Raw genomic sequence first — 23,856 nt, 5'->3', positions numbered from 1 at the left:
ATTGGACACTGCCACTACAGGCAATTTTGTTTCCTTGTCAGTCTGGAAACAACTAGGAAAACCAAAGCTGCAACATGTCAAGCCTCGCTATGAATCTGCCAGCAAGCACGACCTGCCTGTTCTGGGAACTTTCATGGGCCAAACCAAGGATCCAACGACCGGTAAGCAGAAACTAATACCATACATCGTCACCAAGATCTCTGATCTTAATTTGCTGGGACGAAATGCTATCCAGACTCTGGGAATTTCCGTGGACACTGCTCTAGGTTGAAAAGCATAGACAGCCAAGCCAAGAGGGAAGGTGCAGAAGTGATATATCCAAAGACCTCAAGTGAGCCCTATGTTTCCCTGCAACAAGATTGTCACAACATGTGTGATGAATTCCCAGATTTTTTCAAGCAAGAATTGGGATGTCTCAAGAACTTTGAACTGGAAGTGAAATTCAAATCGGACGCAACACCAGTCTTTCACAAGGCACGCCCGGTCCCGTTTGCTCTTCGTGATGACCTGGCCAAAGGTTACGAAGAAGGCATCGCCAAGGGAATCTGGAAGCCAGTCCAGTTCAACGAATACGGAACGCCAGTGGTACTGATTCGTAAAGCACACGCTTCAAGCAACCTGAAGCCCAAACTACGGATTTGTGGTGACTACTCTGTGGGAATTAATGACCAACTTGCAGATCACCGTCATCCAATGCCACTCCCTGTTAAACTGATGCAGAAACTTGGAGGTGGATTCAGATATACAAAGATTAACCTTGCTGATGCCTATAATCAGATCAAGCTGGCTCCAGAAAGTCAACGCAGACTCGCACTCAGCACTCACCGTGGAGTACTCCTGCAGCAACGACACCCTTTCGGAATTAAGTCAGCACCTGGTTACTTTCAGGAGATCATGGAAAACCTGACCCATGATCTACCTGGAGTGGCCGTCTTCCAGGACGACATGCTCGTCAGTGGGAAAGATGCAAACAGTCACCTAAACAACCTAAAGTGTCTGCTCACACATCTAAGCAACAATGGACTCAGATGTCGCCGTGAAAAGTGCCAGCTTGCACTACCCAGTGTAGAATACCTTGGACACATTTTGTCGGCTGAAGGGATCACGAAGGGATCCAAGGTCGAAGCAGTCTTAAAGATGTCACCTCCAACGAACAACTCGAGCTTGAAATCTTTCCTGGGTTCAGTTCAGTTTTATGGAAATTTTATCCCAAACCTAGCCAGTATAGCAGAGCCACTCTATTGCCTTACGAAAAAGTCAACTATTTGGAAATGGGGAGATGAGGAACAGTCAGTTTTTGATCATTGAAAAATGTACTTTCATCGAGTCAAGTTCTGATACACTTCGATCCAAACAAAACTTTGGGACTGGCTTGCGATGCATCAAACGTTGGCATTGGAGCAATCCTGTTTCACTGCTATCCTGATGGAAGCGAGCGCCCAATATCCAATATGTCCAAGACTCTCACTTCTGCACAGCGTAACTACAGCCAAATTCAAAAGGAAGCCCTGGCTATCATATTTGGCTTGCAGAAGTTTTACCAGTATTTGTACGGTCGTAAATTTGTACTCGTGACTGACCACAAGCCACTGACATCACTGTTCAGTCCGAGGAAAGGGACGCCACTTCTCGCTGCTAACAGGCTAGCACGGTGGGCCCTGTGGCTGAACGAGTTTGACTACACCATTGAATATCGGAAATCAGCAGATCATGGCAATGCTGATGCCCTCAGTCACTTGCCATTCGGTGATAACAACGATTTTAACAGAAAGGAAAATGGTGAAGACAGACATGGTGTGTGCCATCAAAGCTCTCAGCATTCAAGTCCAACCTGTGGATGCTAATGTCCTCCATCAAGAGTCAGGGAAATATCCAGTGATATCTACAGTGATGCGCTACGTCTGTGAAGGCTGGCCACCAAAGAACATGGAGATCAATGACGAAGTCAACAAGTTCCGTAAGTTATCAAACTCACTCAGTATCTGTCATGGATGCCTTATGCATGGATCTAGAGTTGTGATTCCACATAGCTTGCAGCCAAAGATCCTCAATCTTCTGCATCTTGGACACTTTGGCATGGAACGCATGAAACAACTAGCAAGAACTGCTGTTTATTGGCCTGGTATCGATGCTGCTTTAGAGATAGCCAGTCGACGATGTGATTCGTGAAATGAACATCAAAGGAAGCCATCTAAGCCTCCAGTTCACCCATGGATGTTACCAGAAAAGCCGTGGAGCCGCTTACACCTGGACCACGCAATAAATTTTAAGGGTAGAGATTGGCTGGTGATCAGAGATGTTTATTCCAAGTACCCATGCATTCATCCTACTTCTTCCACATCCTCCAAAGCTACTTTAAATCTTCTTGAGGAAGACTTTGCGCACTTCGGATTTCCTCACACACTGGTCACCGATAACGCACCAACTTTTACGTCTGAGGAGTTCCAGAGCTGGTCCAAAGAACGTGGGATCACACACCTGACAGGGGCACCTTACCACCCAGCTACCAACGGAGCAGCAGAACGTTTGGTGCAGACCTTCAAACAAGCTCTGAGGAAGTCTTCTCTTCCGCCGACACGAGCACTTCAAGAGTTCTTGATGCAGTACCGGAGAACACCGATATCCTGTGGATTCTCTCCAAGTGAACTTTTGAATCACCGGCAGATACGAACAAGGATTGATTCTCTACTGCCATCGCCAGCACACATTGCTCAAGCCAAACAGTCTAAGGAAGCATATAAGTCTCAGATGACTCCGGGCTCGGCTGATGTCGCTAAAGTTACTGGGCAGTACAAGGCCAGAGATCCTGTGTATGCACTATACTATGGACCTCGCAGAGAGACAAAGATCCCCGATGGGTACCAGCAATTATTAAGAAGTCATTGGGTACTCTCTGCTTTAACGTCAAGGTCATACCTCATGGCCCGATGTGGAGACGACACTGGGAACAGCTGCGATCGCGGTACACAACTGAGGAAGACAATGAACCTGGTGATGCAGAAGACACTGTATTTGAATTTGCAACAGATCACCCGATGGAGATCTCGGAAACTGCCACTAACTCAAAGACAAACCAGACCCAAGACCATGTTACCCGTTCCAGAGTATGGACCAGACAACCCAAGACGGTCCAAGAGAACCCGTAAAACCCAAGAGAGACTTTGCTGTTGATACTTCTTGTGTAGCATCAATTTCAGTGGGGAGGTGTTATATGGACTGTTAGATTTGTTTGTGGTTCGTCTGAAGTCCCATATTTCAATATAGTTCATCTGAGGTCCCTGTTTCGTTGTTGTTTTGTGTGACTGTCGAGGTCGAATGTTATTGGGTTATATATGGCGAGGAAAAACATTCTTGTTTCTTGATAACGAACATTCGGTGAGTGAGTTCTTTGTTTATAGTTAATAAATAATTGTGATGGATCTTTGTGATTTGACGGGCAACATTTGTTTTCATAATGAAACACTTTCAAACTTGGGACACTGGTAGAATGTGTCATATAAAACAACTTCTTCTCTTAACCTTCTTAACAAAATTTTGTACATCGCAAGTTATTTCATGTTAAAGTTGCCGTATTTCTGTAATTTCAACCAATCACTGACGTCTATTCAGCTGAATACAGTCAGTGCTGGCCGGTGATAAAAATGTTATTCCCTGTGACATATTTCATCCGGTTTAATCGTAATTTATACGCATATATTGTTTATATAATAAATTATGCTAACCCTAACCCTAACCCTAACCCAAACCCTAACCCTAACCCTAACCCCAACCCTAACCCTAACTCTAAAACCCGAACCCTAACCCTATTTTGATGGCTTTTCCCCCTTTGTTTACGAACAGTCTAGTTAATCGGAAATGTCAGAACTAACGGGGATTAATACCATATACACCGTTACAGCACTTACTGTTTTCAACTGAATAGACGTCAGTGATTAGTTGAAATTATCGAAATAAGACAATTTTTAACGTGAAATAACTTCGAATACAAAATTTATTATCTGTTCTATACCACAAAATATACAAGTATACGAAGTTTGAAAGTGTTTCGGTACCAAAACACTACATTAAAAAAATGTTGCCCGTCAAATCACAAGGGTCCAATGTGATAACTAAATAGTACAACTGGTTGTGTTTTCTCTGCGAGTCCCCCGAGAGGAATACAACAGTATCAGAAACAAAGGCAAGTCGTCTGATACATACATACATGCATACATACATACCTACATACATACATACATACATACATACATACATACATACATACATACGTACGTACGTACGTACGTACGTAAGAGCAGACAAATATTTTAAGAACTTAAGTAAAACTCAATGAAAAACATACGTGCAGATATATATTAGGTAACGGTCCAGAATAAGCATCGCGGTGTCCTGAACAAACGACAAAATAACATGATAACTGAATACCATGCCGTTAATGATCACAGTCTTAATCTAATACACATTACATTCTAAATGTAGCAAGCAGAAATTTTTAGAGGTCCATTGCTGATTTTAAAAATATGTTTGGCTGGAAGTATTATATTCATTTGAAATTAAATAATATTCTATATTTAGAATTTTACGTATCTAAAGCTATTTTACAGAATGAAATGCATATTAGAAAATTATTCTATGAAAAGTAGTTTTGATAAAATGTCGTCTCGAAAAAAAGTAGATCGATGAAAATAGATTTAAAAACATTTTTTACAAGGCGCTACGTAAAAATTATTTCAATAAACTTTTCCCCAATAAACAGTCTGTTAACGAAAATCCATGGTATGTGTGTGCGTGAGTGTATGTGTGTGTGTGTGTGTGTGTGTGTGTGCGTGCACGTGCGCGTGTATGGATACACATACGTATGCTCATTAGCTATCCATCTATCTATCTATCTATAATATTATGATATATATATATATATATATATATATATATATATATATATATATATATATATATATCTGTATCTCTCTCTCTCTCTTTCTCTCTCTCTCTCTCTCTCTCTCTCTCTCTCTCTCTCTCTATATATATATATATATATATATATAAAGCCGCCCCATACTATGATGTTGCAACTTCAAGAACAGCATAAACTACATTGAAATAAATACAAATAAATCATGAAGACGCAAACAGAGAAAAATCTTATGGTTTAATCCACCTTATAGCATGATTGTAGTCACTAACATAGCAAGGAAATTCTTAAAATTAATAGACAAGCACTGCCCACATTCACACAAATAGCACAAGAGACTCTGTTAAAATCAACTATAGTTACCTCCACAATTTATGGTCAATAATACTTAACCACAATAAAGCTAAAAACACCAAAGATACCTTGCGAAAGACAATGCAACTTAAGCTCCCCAAATCGCTGCCCTCTGAACAACAACTGTCTCGAAAAAGAACTTGCATATGAGGCTAAAATAACAGATCCCAACGGAGTATATCGGAATGACGGGCAACTCATTCAATGAAAGATACACACAACACCTGGTATCATTCAGAGGCAAAAATAAAATAAAAAACATGCAACATCCCTATCCAATATATGGATACTAAAAGAAGTTGGAATAAGTAATCCCCAGATATAATGGAGCATCATTACTAAATTCAGAAAATACAGAGGATGGGGTACCAAATGGGAACTCTGTATTACTGAAGAACTAAATATCATACAGTCAGCAGATAGCATCCTAAATATTAGGGATGAGTTCCTCTCTCCATTCATATACAAGAAAATTTCACACTTAATCACTTCAAAGAGGAACCATCACCTGCGCCCTGACCGTGAACTCTGAATATACATAACACGCGAACTCCGCACACAGAAAAAATATGCCCCCATGACGAACTACCTCAGCACACAAGCATAGGAACATCACATACACTCAAAATATAAGATAATGTAAGCAAATTTATCATCCAACATGACTGTTTTGCCCTAAAGTCAAATGCAATGGATATAACCACTGAAAAAGATATCATCCAAGAGTAGCACCCCTTGATTTATTGTTTTCTTTACGAGAATCTCCGCTAATTCAACGAGACTTTGTGCTTTTATCCAAAATGGAGACGAACACATTTCCTCCGTGTGATCGGCTTGAAAAATTAAGATATTAAGTTATTTATCTATTTTTCTTAACACGAAACCAATGGTAACCTTAATACACAAATAAAAGAATCTATCTATCTATCTATTTATCTATCTATCTATCAAAACTCACATAATTACAACTCTAGTCATACGAACACGCAACACACATACAGTTCCAGCACATATACCCTTACATTAGACCACAACCACAACCCAACCCATCCTACTGGCACTGCCCGGAACACCACCACAATCTCTACCACCCTTATAAATAGTACAATTAATAATAAGAGTAGTAATAATAACAATGATGGTAATGATAACGTTAATAATACTAATAATCTAGAATCTGCTATACACTACTATAACCTCTCCTCTGACGATATTACCTCCTTTATTCCTGAACACATTCCCCAAAATTCACCTAATTGTAATTGCTGTCCTGGAACCATCTGCCCGTTACAAACCCATTGCAGAAGATATAATGTAATTTACAAATGCACAGTCCTTAATCTATTACACAACGCTACAGCCATATACATAGGATCAACCAAAACTTTTTAAGCAATGATATGCCGCTCACCTCCATTCTTTTAGATACCATAAACATAGTAAATCTACAACACTCGCCAACCACATACCTCATCTCAAAAATACAAATATAGCCAATACTTTATCATGGGCCATACTGGATTCAGGTCTTCCCTACCGAGGTCAATGCTTAACCTGCAAGCCTTGCTTAAAGGAGGCACTTCACATATAGAAGCACGACTCTCCAGCACTGCTAAATAGACATAATGAAGCACTAAGCACATGCAACCACCGCTTTTTTACACATTCAAATTCTACTACAAATCCAAATGCCTAAACGACCATACAGTATATTTCCACAGTACCCCTTAGGTAATCCCAATAACCTTATAAATCTACGTTTTAACTCCTAATCCCTATCTAATTCCTCTCTCTCATACTCGCATATCACAACCATCTAATTATATTCGTGTGTATATGCGTGCATGCATATGTGCGTGTGTATGTATGTGTGTGTGCATGTGTGAATGTATGTATGTATGCAAGGTATATATACCTGCGTGTGCAGGGGCGATAATACATACAGATACACGTATCTATGGATGTGCATGTGTACATATACATATGAGTGCGATATATAGATATAGATATTATATATAGATATTGATATGTATAAATATGTATATATATATATATATATATATATATATATATATATATATATATATATATATATATGCATGTTTAATATATGCATCTGTATACATCTTTACATATATATTTTCTCCTACTACTAAGCACTAACATGTCCAACCAACCTAATCTATATTTCTAAATTCTCCATTCCCCCATATTACTACCCCTCTCTCTGCCCCATCACTTAGACTATCACTACCTTTACCTTTAACACTATTATTCCTCTCTAGGACTATCACCCTCATTTCCCCATTCCTACTTTCAAGTTATCTTGACTGACCACTAACTGGTACACATTCCCTGTCTTCATCTCTTTATTATCTATCTCCTTGTTTTTCTTTTTTTCCTTTTTCCTTTCTTTTCTTTATTCCTCTCTTCCTCTTTTTTTTCCCCTCTTTTCTTTATTCCTCTCTTCCTGTTTTCGATTTGACCTTACAAATACATTCCCTACTTTTAGGTCACTTTAAATAAAACCTTCGATTCAAAAGCACTGTGTACAAACTCTATACATGGAATGACCGATTTTAAATACTATTGGAATTTACTCACAAGGTATTGGAATCTTATATGTATACCATTCTGCCTAAATAATGGAACTGAAGATACAATATCCCTGCATATCTTACATCTATTTTCATTCCTCCACTTCACTCTTTATTTCATATCTTATCTAAATTAACTATTGCTTAACCAATTTCTCACACCGTCTCCGATGAAGGGATATAATTAAATATCCTGGAAATAGCTGTAAGACCTTCTATTTATAAATGTTCTAAAATTTTCACAGCCTTCGTTTTTTATCTCAGTCTCAAAATTTTTTTTTATATATATACACATGCTGATATATGACCTACGTTGGAGTCCTTATTTGTATAATCACCGAACCTGGAGCTTAATTATGGTCTGTCCATAGCACTTACTCAGCATTTTCTGACACCTTTGGGTCTTATTGAGATTCAGCGTGACACAGAGTGTGACAAGGCTGGCCCTTTGAAATACAGGTACAACAGAAACAGGATGAAAGAGTGAGAGAAAGTTGTGGTGAAAGAGTACAGCAGGGTATATATTAGGTAGAGCTGAAAGTTGTGAGGAAAGACAAACATTTAGGTAATTTCCTTGTCATGTATTGTCTAATCGTTTGTCTTTCCCCTCACCACATTATTCTATGTGTGTGTGTGTGTGTGTGTGTGTGTGTGTGTGTGTGTGTGTGTGTGTGTGTGTGTAGGCCCGTGGCTTAGTGGTTAGGGTGTCAGCACCATGATCGTAAGATTGTGGTTTCGATTCCTGGATCGGGCGACGCGTTGTGCTCTTGAGCAAAACACTTCATTTCCCGTTGCTCCAGTCCACTCAGCTGGCAAAATGAGTAACGCCGCGACGGACTAGCGTCTCGTCCATCTGGGGAACACATACACCTTTGAAACTGGGAAATCGGGTCCATGAGCCTGGCTAGGCTTTAAAAGGGCGCATTTATATCATATATATATATATATATATATATATATATATATATATATATATATAAAATACGAAGACAAGTGTATGAATGACAAGCAAGTGTATTTCTTTGATGCTCGGGAAAATAAAAAGAAAATATGTATACATATGTATTTTATTGTATATCTATATAATTATATATCTATATAAATTTTTACCTATATAGTTTTTATTACATGCTGGCCACTGATAAGATCATTAATGGATTTTATTCTTAATTATGTATGCATATATATATATATATATATATATATATATATATATATATATATATATATAAAATATATATAGTTTTAGGGAAAATAACCAATTTTCAAGAACTCATCGATGAAAATCCACTATCACATATAGAAAAATTAATAATTAAAAGCACAATAAATGAGTATAATATAAAGTAAAGTAAATATCATAAGATAAATATAATAAAAAGATTTGAATTACGGAAAAATTTGGATAAGTACTGTTTTCACTTTGCTAAAGATTTTCTACTATTTGAAAATAATATGTATTCTTGTTTTTATACTATTCATTTGGTTCTTTATAGATTATTTTAATAGATAACTTATTTAACACTATATTATTTAGAAGTTATAGTTTCATTTCAACATAATATTAGAACTTCGATTGGAATAGTGTTGATATATTTTCGATTATTTTTGATTAATATTATTTGATGAATTATTAATCTTTATAGTATATAATATCGTTAAAGTTTTTTTTTTTTTTTTTTTTTTTTTTTTTAAATCAAAACTTTGTATATATATATAAAGTTTAACCTTTTATTCTTAATAATTTTTTCTTTCCTAATTTTTTCATTCATAATTTTTTCCATTCATAATTTTTTCATTCATATTTTTTTATTATTACGTTTGTAGAAATAAATAATCTTGTATTTTTCTATTATTCAATTGATCTTTAATCATAATTAAATAAACGTCTTTAGCTTTAAATAGTATAGCTTTAACTATTACACCGGTTAAATATGTACTAATTTTATCTTCATTATTATTTTAAACTTAAACTTCGTTCAACTTGTATTTAAAACAATGATAATTTAAAACAATGATAATTTAAAACAATGATAATTTAGGTAAGATGTTTTTTGTATATAATATACATGTTATTATTATGGATGAAGGGATGATTATTGAATGGTTATTATTTTGATATTATGATATTTTTTAAATAATTTTTCTATCTTTATATAATAAGTATTTCATATTAATTCATTTGGTACTTATTGTTGGTTGAGATATATATCTAATTATTGTTCTACTTACGATCTGACGAGTAGCTATATTTTTGAATAGAACTTATTTTCGATAATTTCAATTGATTTTAATCGATTTAAATTTCTTTTCTATTTGAAAATTGGTTATGAAACACGTGTAATCTTTTTATTATATTTATCTTATGATATTTACTTTACTTTATATTATACTCATTTATTGTGCTTTTAATTATTAATTTTTCTATATGTGATAGTGGATTTTCATCGATGAGTTCTTGAAAATTGGTTATTTTCCCTAAAACTATATATATTTTATATATACTTTATCTATAAGGCTCAATTTAATTTTAATTTTTTATCAATTGATTTTAATTGAGTTCTTTACCTGTAATTTTGGATTTTGTCCCTAATAATATTATTATATATATATATATATATATATATATATATATATATATATATACACACAGCTTGTGGTATGGTGTATTTATGTTTACGTATATACCTATGCACACACATGTATCATATACGTGTGTATATGTATGTTTGTATGTGTATATATATATATATATATATATATATATATATATATATATATATATATATATATATATATATGTATGTATGTATGTATGTATGTATGTATACTTGTGGTATGTTGTTTAGGGGTCTACGTATGCATAGCCGTATGCTCATTACATTTATGTGTATAAGTATATTTATATATTGTTTCTTGCTAGGCAATCCGTATTTATGTAAGAGCTTCATAGGGATTCCTGTATTAGTGAATTTGCTCAAAATATCAGTAAAGTCAAGCGATACACAATATATTTGTCAGTACCAGGCTCAGTTAGATTACCAGAGATAATCGCACTGGATTTTTTAAAAGAATATGTTAAAAGTGTTATGAAATGTGAATGATAAATGAAAAGTTCATCTGATATTATCTTTTGCTTTATTGTACTAAATGAATCCATGTATATTTACTCTTAGAAGGATAAGGAGCCCTTTCATAGGATTGCATCTATAAAGTTACCCTCCAAGGCACAAATCCAAGTAAGGTTGTTTATGGAAGACCAGCAGTCGTCCATGCATACCGACCTCCCCTCTCCACGCCACCGATGTTATCCAAGGAGAAGACAAAAGCTGATAAAACTTGGCACCAGTGACGTCGCAACTCATTTCTACAGCTGAATGAATGGGAGCAACATGAAATAAAGTGTCTTGATCAAGAACACCACGCGTTCCGCGAATCGAACTCACTACAGCATGATTGTGAGCGCGATGCTCTAACCTCTGGACCATGCACCCTGAATTACTGTTATATGACAATTTTTTATTCCTATTCAAAACTAGTAACCCTTTACAACATTTTTATGTTGGTATTCTTTACAATTCCGCATCAGATAACATTGATATTTATGTCTATTTATAAGGTAAAAAAAAAAGCATGTAATTCAAAGGAGACAACATTCTGTGTTACGCTGGATTTTCTTGCGATCTACATTAAGGATAAGCGGCTCTGTCGAGTGTTCAGCCATTTGCTTGTTAATTTCGTGAGTAAGTTGTTCCATTCATCGGATCAACTGGAACACTCGCCGTCGTAAGCGGTAGTGTGCCATTTCTTTCTAATAAAAAATAAAAGAGAAATTAAAAATTTTTCTTCTTGAACACCCACTTCCATCGAAAACGAATGGTGCATTCATGGACATAAATTTTTTTACAGCTAATTGAAACGTAGGGGAAATAACTCAGATCTGCTGAGTTTGAGTTATTTCCCGTTTGATGTAAGTGGCAATATGTTTTTTAATGAATGTTATGAAAATATTTTTCTCTTATTATCACAGTACCGGATAAATTCTAAGGGAAGCTTGAAACCAAGGGTTTCTGGAGACAGTCTGAGTAAATACTGAAAATATACAATAAACAATGGAACGTAAAGAGCTAAATTGTTTTTAACAGATTCAAATCAATACACTGCAAAAATAGGGTCTGTTTGATATTTATGAATCCGCTAAAAATTCGTCGTGCATGCGGTATAGCGTTTATAAGATGAAAATTGAATGAAAAATTCCAGAACATAGGCACAGTTGTGTAGTAATAAGATTGCTTACTAGACAGATGATTTCTGGTTCAGTCCCACTGCGTGGCAACTTCGGCAGCAAGTGTTTTCTGCTATAGCCTCCGGCCGATCAAAGATTTGTGAGTGGATTTGGTAGACGGAAATGCAATAAGCCTGTCGCGCTCGTGCGTGCGAGTGTGTGTGTGTGTGTGTGTGTGTGTGTGTTTGTCTCCCACCACCGCTTGACATTGGGTGTTAGTATGTTTACGTCCCCATAACTTAGCTAAATACTAAAAGGGTTGAATTTGTGTACAGAACTGAAATATCTTATTTGATACTCACCAACCATAAGCCGGAACCATAGAGATTATCCAGCCTTGCCTGGTGTATATCTCTTCAAGTACCTGATTCTATTTGAATCCTTATATAACTATATGATACACAATCAAGGTGCAGAAATGGCGTATTCCGAATGAACAAGGTAATGTAATCCGATAGTAGAAAGAATTCCGCAAATTAGGTACTCCAAAGTCAGTCAGAAAACCGGGGTCCGTGTGACCGTGCGGTATATAGTAAATCCTTTCAAAATGTAACCACATGTGAATCGTTGGCGATCCCCGCCCCCCGTCTTCCTTTCTATTGGACTTTCCTCTGTTTCTGAAGAAGAGCGTTTGCTCGAAACGTTAAACCATCTTTCTTTCCTTCCCTGAGCGTCTGCTAATACTTTACGTGTACCACGTCCGCGTGTTGTTTTCTTTTTGTGCTTGTTCTTCTTTTGGGATTTACTATATATATATATATATATATATATATATATATATATATATATATATATATATATATATATATATATATATATATGTATATATATGTATATATTGTATTTCGGGATGGTAATATTATTTTTTTATTTTGCCAAATAAACACACGCACTATATATTCGTTCTTCACTCGTTTATTACTGCTCTTATTCTGACACATTTCCATTGTCTAGAAATCTTTCGTCACACATCTGTGACCTCCTCAGCTGCACTTTCGGTCTTCGTGTGTGCTCTTGCTCTGCTTATTCCATTTTGTTCTTCGACGATGTGTAGCCTGATATGTGCATGCGTGTGTGTGTGTGTGTGTGTTTGTGTGTGTGTGTGTGTGTGCGTGCGTATGTGTGTGTTTGTGTGTGTGTGTGTGTGTGTGTGTGTGTGTGCGTGCGTATGTGTGTGTATGTGTGTGTGTGATTGTTCTTAGTCACACTATGACGCACTCCACACCACGACAAGGTAGTGCGCAGTACCACTTGTGCATTACTAATTAGATGACAAGGTGCCTGAAGAGAGGGAGCGATGTGAAATCACGTGCTGTTGAAACAGAACTGAGCCTCCTTCCAAGACTGACATTTGACAATGGTTACTTGTTTCTGCCCCACTAGATCGGAAAGAGGTAGACCCCTATTATAAATTCTATGTCCAGGAAGAGCCCCTAGAGAAAAAAGGAACAGGTGGACCAGAGCTATACGAACCCCCGAAAACGATGATCAGGTTAAAAAGATGGTTGCATATACGGTGGGTGCGAATACCAAGATCACTCTCAAGGGCCGCATATTTAAGATTAATAACAAGATATACGCTCAAGTGGCAGGTGTAGCCATCGGTGTCAGTATCACTGGATATGTGGTTAACCTATTTATAGTATGGTGAGATAGGAGAATCAAAGAATAATTAGCAGAGAACTCCATAACCATAACCTAGTACTCCCATTATGTGGATGATATCAACATAGTAGCTAAAGCACCCCTGAAAGAAAATGTTGATGATCTAAAAACTAACACTATGGAGAGCATCCAGCAAATATCTAACTCCATCCGCCAGAGTAACTAGGTAACGGCAGACTACCCTAACAAGCACCCCAAATATAGGCTACCAGGTTTAAACACGGATCTCTGGTAAGAAACCAAGAACAATAAGGTCAAGCCCATGACCTTTAAATATCTTGTCCACAAAAACAGAGCTATGGCGGACGACAGGAAGTTCAATATTCTTATAGCTGCCATTGTGATTGATGAAGAATGTGTCACGCATATGCGACCCTATGGAATTGGAAAGACACATACAACACTTCACCCACCGCGTGCAATTCTCTGACTACAAGGGAAAAGGATTAGAGTGTACAAAGGACCCAGGGCTAAGTACAAAACCATCATAAAGCATGATGCAATGGATATTTATCGGTTATACAGGCGTAAACCCTGGAACAGCACAGACAGGACCAGAAATATGATAGATAAGTCCAACTCATGGTATGATAACAAAAAAATACAAAAGTGTCATGTTCGTTGATGCTAACCCTGGCGGCGAACTAGCATACCTTTTCAGAAGAGCATTAAATAAGGCCAATCTACGGATTAAAATAGTAGAAATATCTGGTGCCCCTATAAAATCCCTGATCTGTAGAACATGCGCGAACAATTGTAATGTATGTAGGATGAATCTACAGGTTAACTGTAATGTTAAGAGTATAGTGTATAACTTACGATGTACTGGGGGACGGTGCAGAAGAATGACTACTTACATTGGAGAGACAGCACGCAGCATAGGAGAGCATATAGGTGGATACTGGCGAGAGCTGAAAGAAGAGAAAGGCTCGTCAGTGCTCTACCAACATTCTGAAGCAGAACATAGAGGCTCAGTCAATAGCATAGAAGTGAAAGTATTATCAACGCATAGAACTAACACGACACTTAGGCAGATCACAGAGGCTACACGTATAGCAATAGAGAAACTGAGCCTCGATAGAAAACAGGAATAGAACAATAAAACCCACCACCACACCACACCACACATCATGACGACTGAAGACTGAAGGGAGAAAAAGGGGGAAACGAGAAAAAGGGAAAAAAACAGATACAAACTGCATAATACGCATACAATAAACATATATACTCTTTACTCTTTTACTCTTTTTCCTGCGGCCATGCTAGAGCACCGCCCTTAGTCGAGCAAATCGACCCCAGGACTTATTCTTTGTAAGCCTAGTACTTATTCTATCGGTCTCTTTTTGCCGAACCGCTAAGCCACGGGGACGCAAACATACCAGCATCGGTTGTCAAGCGATGGTGGGGGCACAAACACAGACACACAAACGTACACACACACACACACACACACACACACACACACACACACACACACACACACACACACACACACACACACACACACACACATATATATATATATATATATATATATATATATATATATATATATATATATACATATATACGACGGGCTTCTTTCAGTTTCCGTCTACCAAATCCACTCACAAGGCTTTGGTCGGCCCGAGGCTATAGTAGAAGATACTTGCCCAAGGTGTCACGCAGTGGGACTGAACCCGAAACCATGTGGTTGGTAAGAAAGCTACTTACCACACAGCCACTCCTGCACATATCTATGATAAATATTAAAAGAAATTAGAGATATTAAAAAAAGCTGCATTAAGGGCACGGATACACACAATACAGGAAGCGAATCCATATACATATACAAACACATATACGGTAACTTCACAAACAGCCGTAACAATTATAACAACACCAACAGTAACAACAACTACCAGGATGACAGCAGCGTGGGTGAACACGCAAACATAGTGAGTTACAAGAAGGGTACATAAAGTGTTTAAGGACAGCAGCAGCGGCAACGGGGTAGGGGACGGTGATGAGTGGAGGGTCATAGGGCTACTAAGAACTATGGCACACACACACACACACATGTACACACACCCATACACAGACGCATGCGCATATAAGGATATACATCATAGAAGAACAAAATTGAATAAACGGAGCAAGAGCACACACGAAGACAGAAACTGTCGCCGAGGAGGTCACAAATGTGTGACGAAGGATTTCCGAACAGTGGACATGAGATAGAATAAGAACAATAGTAAACGAGTGAAGAACGAATATATAGTGCGCGTGTTACTTTGGCAAATACAACAATATCTGTTTCAACACACGACTTCACATCAGGAATCCTGCAATACAAAATCATAGACACACACACACACGCACACACACACGCACACACACACCCACACACACACACACACATATGTATGTATAATTTAGGACAATCAGTAAGTCGTCATTATGGTACTCGATGATTCGGATGTCGGAGCGAAGAGCTACAATCCATTCTCGTCGGCTATTAATGGCAATTTTCTTGTTGTTGGCACTCCGTCGCTTACGACGTCGAGGGTTCCAGTTGATCCAATCAACGGAACAGCCTGCTCGTGAAATTAACGTGCAAGTGGCTGAGCACTCCACAGACACGTGTACCCATAACGTAGTTCTCGGGGATATTCAGCGTGACACAGTCTGACAAGGCTGACTCTTTGAATTACAGGCACAACAGAAACAGGAAGTAAGAGTGAGAGAAATTTGTGGTGAAAGAGCACAGCAGGGTTCACCACAACCCCCTGCCGGAGCCTCGTGAAGCTTATAGGTATTTTCGCTCAATAAACACTCACAACGCCCGGTCTGGGAATCGAAACCGCGATCCTATGACCGCGAGTCCGCTGCCCTAACCACTGGGCCATTGCGCCTCCACTAATGGCAATAGACGCTATGAAAAACCGTTGAATAAAAGGGAAGTTACTCTGATAGGTAGAAAAGAAAAGAGAAAAAAGATAAAAATACAATATTCTCACAATACATAGACATAAAATCTCCTGCATTCACACTCACCCATTTATGAGAAAGACAATGAGCTACATAACATTTACTTCCCATTGCGACTAGTGGGCTTAAAGGGGGGAAATCCCCCCTCTGTGAAATTTCAAATACTTCCGATTTCAATGAAAATAACATCATAACTACTAGGTACTAAATAAAGACGATTTCCAAAATTTCACCTTCTTACAATATTATTTATCCCACTAATGGAGATTTATAACACGGGACAGAGCCCTTTTGAAAGTGCAAATACATCCACTTTACATGGAATCTTCTAATATATAAAACAGAGATGTCTGTGTATTCGCTTTTCACGTGAAATCGACTTCACCAAATGCTTCCATACTTGTGATGCATGAATAATTTGACCTCGGATAAATGTTAGGCACTTCATTTGATTTTTTTATTAAAAATAAATAATATTGCTTTATATTTAAGATTCACTTCTTTAAAAAGGTTCCTCAATGTCAACTTCCGGTATTGACGTAGCAACGGAAAAAAAGCTTCACTCTCTATTTTGATGTTTTAATTTCAAGCTTTAATTCACTATTTGCAAACAACTACGATAAATTACTAAAAGAAATATTTACTAAGTCCACAAATTTAAACATTCCGCACAAGAGCTTTTATTTATACGACTTTTTCATTTCACCCTCTCTCTCTCTCACACAACACACGCGCGCGCACACACGCATGCACACGTGTATCTTTGTAAATATGTTTGTATACATTTATGTATGTGTGTGTTTGTAAGAGACAAAGTGAGTGAGTCAAGGGGTGTGTTGTCATATGCATCCATGATTTGTGGATGTATGTGTGCGTGTGTGTGTGTGTGTGAGACAGAGTGAGAGAGCGATGTGTAAGTAGTATTTACTCTCTCTCTCTCTCTCTCTCATACACACGCACACACACACACTCACACACAAAGATGTATGCATATTTATGCATGTACGTATACATGACAACAAACCTCTCTCTCACTCTCTCTCTCCCTCTCTCTCTCTCTCTCTCTCTCTCTGTCACACATACACACACGTCCATTTCATCTGATGTGTGATACTCTGTGTGTGTGTGTGTGTGTGTGTGTGTGTGTGTGTGTGTGCGTGCGTGCGTGCGTGCGTGTGGGGTTCCACAATCGCCATTTATTTCAATTACTCTTGTGAGGATATTCACGTAAATCATTGTTTTCATTTAATCCCCATTTTAATTTTCGTAAAAGTTTCCAAGTACCAATGAGGCTTTTTGGCGCATCTTCAATTTTCCAATTCATGAGAGGCTCCCAGCCATCATTCATCTGAGAGTCCATCTACAGAATGTCCTCAAATTTCTATACAGCATATTTTGCTTTTTTACTTCCAGTATATAAGCAACATTTTTCATTCCCGGGCAACGCCGGGTTGCTCTGCTAGTATATATATAAAATTTAAGTATGTGTTCTTGGAATAAGTGTACTACAAAACTTCAACAATGCATATCTCATGTGTGTATATATACAAACATACATACACACACACACACACACACACACACACACACACACACACACACACACACACACACACACACACACACACACACACACACACACACACACACACACACATATATATATATATATATATAACAATTAGAAAATGGAGGATAATATGCTGAACCCAACTACTTGCAGACGGTGTATCCCGTTGAATTCATTAATTTAATTCATAGCAGTATACTGGATAGATACTATCCCTTTGTGGGTTGAACCCCCAACCCCTAACTCTCTCACGTTATATATATATATATATATATATATATATATATATATATATATACATATATATATATATATATATATATACATATATATATACATATATATGCATATACATGCTTATATACATATACATGTGTATATATACTATATATACATGTATATGTACATATATTTACATATATATATATATATATATATATATATATATATATATATATATATATATATATACACACACACACACTAGCTAATGTACCCGGTAATTCTCGGGGAAGAATCGGGGAATTGAAACGCCTTATTACTCTGATAAAAGAAAGCAATTTCGTTATAAATGCCACAAAAGGTGTATTTTCCGTCACGAAAAAGTATAAAAAACTGTCTGCTGGAGGAGGGAGAGATTGTTGGAGTTTGGCGAGAGAGGTTTTCGGAGGTTGGCGAGAGGCAAAGACGCCATTCTGTTTCGAGAAGGCATGTGGGAAATGTATAACTGCTGTCATTCACAGAAAAACTATTGTTTTACTGTGAGAAAAGCGTTGTTGAAGTGTTAAGTGAAATTTAGCAATCGAGGATCGAATCCACGCTATGAGTGCATGAAGCCACCACAAATACGTTGTGGAATAGAAAAATTATCTCCTGTCATGGAAAAAGTGTAACTGTAAACATGCAGAATTATCGGACTAATGGGTATTCAAAAAGTATGTATGTATAGAGATGTATGAATAAAGTCTTTAATGAAGTGATTGTATGCTGTCAACTTAATGTGACAGTCCCATGAAGGGAATAATACTACTGTTGGTTAGACCTAGGAAGCTGCACCACTTCCTGTCGGCCATGACACATTTCCTGTGTCCTTATGTTTACAAGGGGAGACAAACACCTCCACCCAGCTAAGCCTGCATCCAGAGACATGTTTCTGAGTCTTTGCTCGTCATCAGTGTGGAGTAGCATGACCTGCTAGTCGAAGATGCCTATCAAGCTCTTGTAAACATATAATTCTAGTGAAATACATTCACTGATTTCAAATTTAGAAATAATACATTTCTTGTAAACATAAGGACACAGTAAATGTGTCAAGGCCGACAGGAAGCGGTGCAGCTTCCTAGGTCTAACCGACAATAGTATTATTCCCTTCAGGGGACTGTCACATTAAGTTGACAGCATACAACTACTTCATCGTATCACTACTGCATAAATCTCTCTGAGAGATTTAGAAATGTATTATTTCTAAATTTGCGTTTTCTCTATAGGAAGACAGGAAATAGAAAGAAAGAATCCCTTTCGTCACGTGTCAGCGACGAGAGGGTCAAGGAGGAGGATCGAGAGAAGGAACGGTCAAAGGAAGTGAAGAATCGGGGAGGGTTGGGAGAGAAAAACAGAAAGGCTGAAGAACAAGAGAGGGAGAGAGATAAAGACAGGGAAGTGACAACAATAGTAGTAGAATGCGAAGTAGAAAATATAAGATAAAACTTACTTGGAGGAAATGCGTGGTGTTCGATCATATAATAACATAAATAATATATAATTATATGCATATATCCATACATATATGTACATACCGACATCTATATGTATACATACAAGCATATATGGGTACAGGACATCACAAAAAACGTTAAACACAATGAGAAACGAAAACATAAAAACGAAGATAATATATATATATATATATATATATATATATATATATATATACATAAGCATTCCTATACATGTACCCTCGTGAGTTTGTTGCCGCATAATTTCCAGACAAACGGATAATTTTTAATGAAAGTTTCTACAAGTACGTTTCAGATAGTGTAGATTCTGTTTATATCACAATATGTAGTGAAAATCTTTTGCAAGGCTGGAGTGAGGAAAACTCACACGAGACGGCTTTCTTTGATCATAACTTTCAGAAAAATGAGTAATTTTTAATGAAATTTTCTGTAAATACCTTTCAGAGTGTGTAGATTACAATTATATGGGAATTTAATATGAAAAAGAAAAAGGTTTGCTCATGCACATGCATACTGACACACATCACATATATCTACAAAATATAACTTGAAATGAGGAAAAAATTATGACGTGTCTGTATGTATGTGTGTGTGCTCACTATTTTCCTTTCACATCAGATTCTATATAATCACAATTTACGCGCACTGAAAAGTATTTGTAGAAAATTTCGTTACAAACTACCCATTTTTCTGAAAGTTATGAGGAAACAAAGCCAACTTGTGTGGACTTTCCGAAACTCCTCTACCTACCAACAAAAAAGTGTGTTCTCTACAAATTTCGATATAATTAGAATCCTCACCATGCAAAGCGTATTTGTAGAAAATTTCATTTAAAAATGCCTATTTTTCTGAAAGTTATGAGGAAACAAAGTCAGTGGGGGACACATGTGTAGGAATGCCATACTTATATACACCTATGCATGTGCATACATATGAATATGTGTGTGTGCGTGTGTGCATGTATCGTTACATTTCTAAGTTCGATGAAATCTGTAAAATGTGTTATTCTTTATTTGGAAAGGAAATATTTTGAAAACAAAAGTGTTTAATATTTAACTTCAATATATACTCCCAGAACCACGCTAATAGTTTAGGAGTGAAATTTAGGATTTCTCGGTTTTCTGTGAATCGATTTTGATAAAACTTTTCCCTGCTGGTTTGCACATTATGGCAACGCCATTGTTATGTTTTCATTATTCTGTGTATCGTCCTTTCTTTTTTATTTCAGACACTCCAGTTCTCGGGTGAACCACGCTAATAGCGTCTCTCCTCTCTAAGAACAATGGGACGCGGAAAAGACTTTAACTCTGAAAAAAAGTGTCATCATCAAGGAAAGTGCTAAAGGCACCTCTCTTCGTGTCATTGCGGAGAAGTTAGGTCGTCATGTGGATACGGTTAGACCATTCCTGAAGGACCCTACGCCAAGGAAGAAACGATCAGTGACAGCTAAGGATTTAAGGAATATTGGCTGCAAGTTACGTGGGAAACCTGAAAAACAAGCAATGCCTTTTTCACCGTCTTCTGACTTCCCCGTGTACCGAAAACCACAAAAAATTACATCCTCGGGACCATGGCTTCCATGCGAGAACCCCTTAAACTGCTTCCTTTAACGCCCTGTCACAGGAGTTTGAGGCTTCACTGGGCCCAAAAGTACATGACCTTAAACATGAATTGTGTTCTGTTCACTGATGAAACCAGGGCGACCCTTGACAGACCTCACAGTTGGGCAAATGGTTGGGTCTGTTTTGGAGATGAGCGTCACCAACGTTTACGACGTCAACAACAGGGTGGAGGAGTCTTGTTATGGGCTGGTATCATTGGAGACAGACTTGTTGACCCAATCAGGGTGCTTAAAAGGGTTAAAGTGACCGCAGCCGCCTACTGCAATCTCCTGAACGAGGTCTTGGACACCTGGCTAGATGACATGCCGCTGACAACGCCCTCTCCCATTCTGCTAGGACCACCCAAACATTACTAGGGTCTTACGGTATACAAGGTGAAAGGTTGGTGGTGTGGCTGCTAGTATCTCCGGATCTCAACCCTATCGAAAATGTTTGGTCCATCATTAAACAAGATGTTTATGCCGCTGGATGCCAATTGACGTCGAAAGATGGCTTATGGGCGACCATCAAAGTTGTAGCAGAGGCAGTCCAACCTGCTACTATTAAGAAATTAACAGATTCCATGACTAATAGGGTTTTTAAAGTTATCCGTCGAAATGGCACTCATTTGGCTAAATAAATCATTATATCAATACATATTATAATATTGTTATGGTTTTCTGTTAAATATATATTCAATGTATGATTAATATGTATCGTTACCCTTCATCTTCTGAAACAAAGATGTCTAGAAAGGCTATCTTCATTCAAAATCTATTAGCGTGGTTGACCTAAGAACAATCTGAAGTCAAAAAGAAAAGACGTTACACAGAATAATGCAAGCATAACAATGGTGTTGCCATAGTGTGCAAACCAGCTGGGAAAGGTTTTAACAAAATCGATTAACAGAAAACCGAGAAATCCTAAATTTCACTCCAAAGCTATTAGCGTGGTTCTCAGTGTATATATATATATATATATATATATATGTGTGTGTGTGTGTGTGTGTGTGTGTGTGTGTGTGTGTGTGTGTTCGTGTGAAACTAATAAATTACGATGGGTGTCCATTAAAGATTTCCCCTGACCCACTTCCGGTTATTTCAAGGATCGGAACTTGTACAGGTATAATCATACATGTCTCTACATGTTACATTGTATATTGCAGCTTTCCACTAGTATTCGTTTGTCTTTTACGGCTGCTGAAGTGTGGAAGCAGTTGAATGCAGAGCAATGATCTGGTTCTTATATTTGAAAGGTCGTTCACCAAAAGAAACTCTCGGTGAGATGAAAGCTGTTTATGGTGAAAATGCACTATCATACGATGTAGTCAAGCACTGGCATCGCCAGTTCAAATGTGGTCGGACATCGGTGGAAACTGCTCTTATTCCTGGACGACCACATTCCGCCATTAATGGATCGCCAATCCATAAGTGGATCGCCGCATAACTATTCGGCAAGTAGCCCGAGAAGTGAAGATAAGTATGGGGTCCATGGAAAAGATCATTCACGACCATTTGCACATGCTAAAATTGTTTACACGATGGATTCCCCGGATGCTCATACCTTTTCAGAAGCAGGAATGAGTAAATTTACTCCCAGTTTCTTTTTGGCAATGTGCCAAGAAAACGAGGACTTTTTCGGTAGATTTATCACACAGCATGAAACAAGGGTCCATCACTATGATCTTGAGACGAAAGTCTAGTCGAAGCAATGGAACCATGATAACTCACCATCTCCAAAGAAGGCTCGTGTCCATCCCCCAGCAGGCAAGGTGATGCTCACAGCCTTTTAGGACCAGCGCAGAGTTAGTGATGATGGTTTTTCTGGCAAAGGGCACCACAATTAACGGGGCATATTATGCTTCTCTGCTGCAGAAATTGCAGGAAGCTATCAAAGCAGAGAGGCGTGATATGCTGCCCAAAGGAGCCCGCCTCCTCCAAGACTACACCCCAGTTCACAATGCACATATCACCCAGATGGAAACACACTCCTGCGGCTGAAACACTTCCTCATCCCCCTTACTCTCCCGACCTTGCAACATCTGACTTTAATATCTTTTCAATCATCAAGTCTTTCTTGAAGGAGAAACACTTTTCGAATGATGATGAACTTACTTCCGAAGTAAAGTGTTGGCTCCGGACGTAACCTTCCCACTTCTACCGACGA

General features: G+C 37.7%; 1 pseudogene; it reads left to right on the top strand.

The window, feature by feature from the left end:
* Positions 1 to 21,659: 21,659 nt before the first annotated feature.
* On the top strand, positions 21,660 to 23,482 carry LOC149135549 (uncharacterized; annotated as a pseudogene).
* Positions 23,483 to 23,856: the final 374 nt, after the last annotated feature.

The sequence above is a fragment of the Octopus bimaculoides genome, chromosome 5, assembly GCF_046866305.1.
Source record: "Octopus bimaculoides isolate indiv1 chromosome 5, ASM4686630v1, whole genome shotgun sequence".
NCBI classification, from domain to species: domain Eukaryota; kingdom Metazoa; phylum Mollusca; class Cephalopoda; order Octopoda; family Octopodidae; genus Octopus; species Octopus bimaculoides.
Note: the sequence above shows the minus strand (reverse complement) of the source record. Positions and strands in the feature narration are given on the sequence as shown.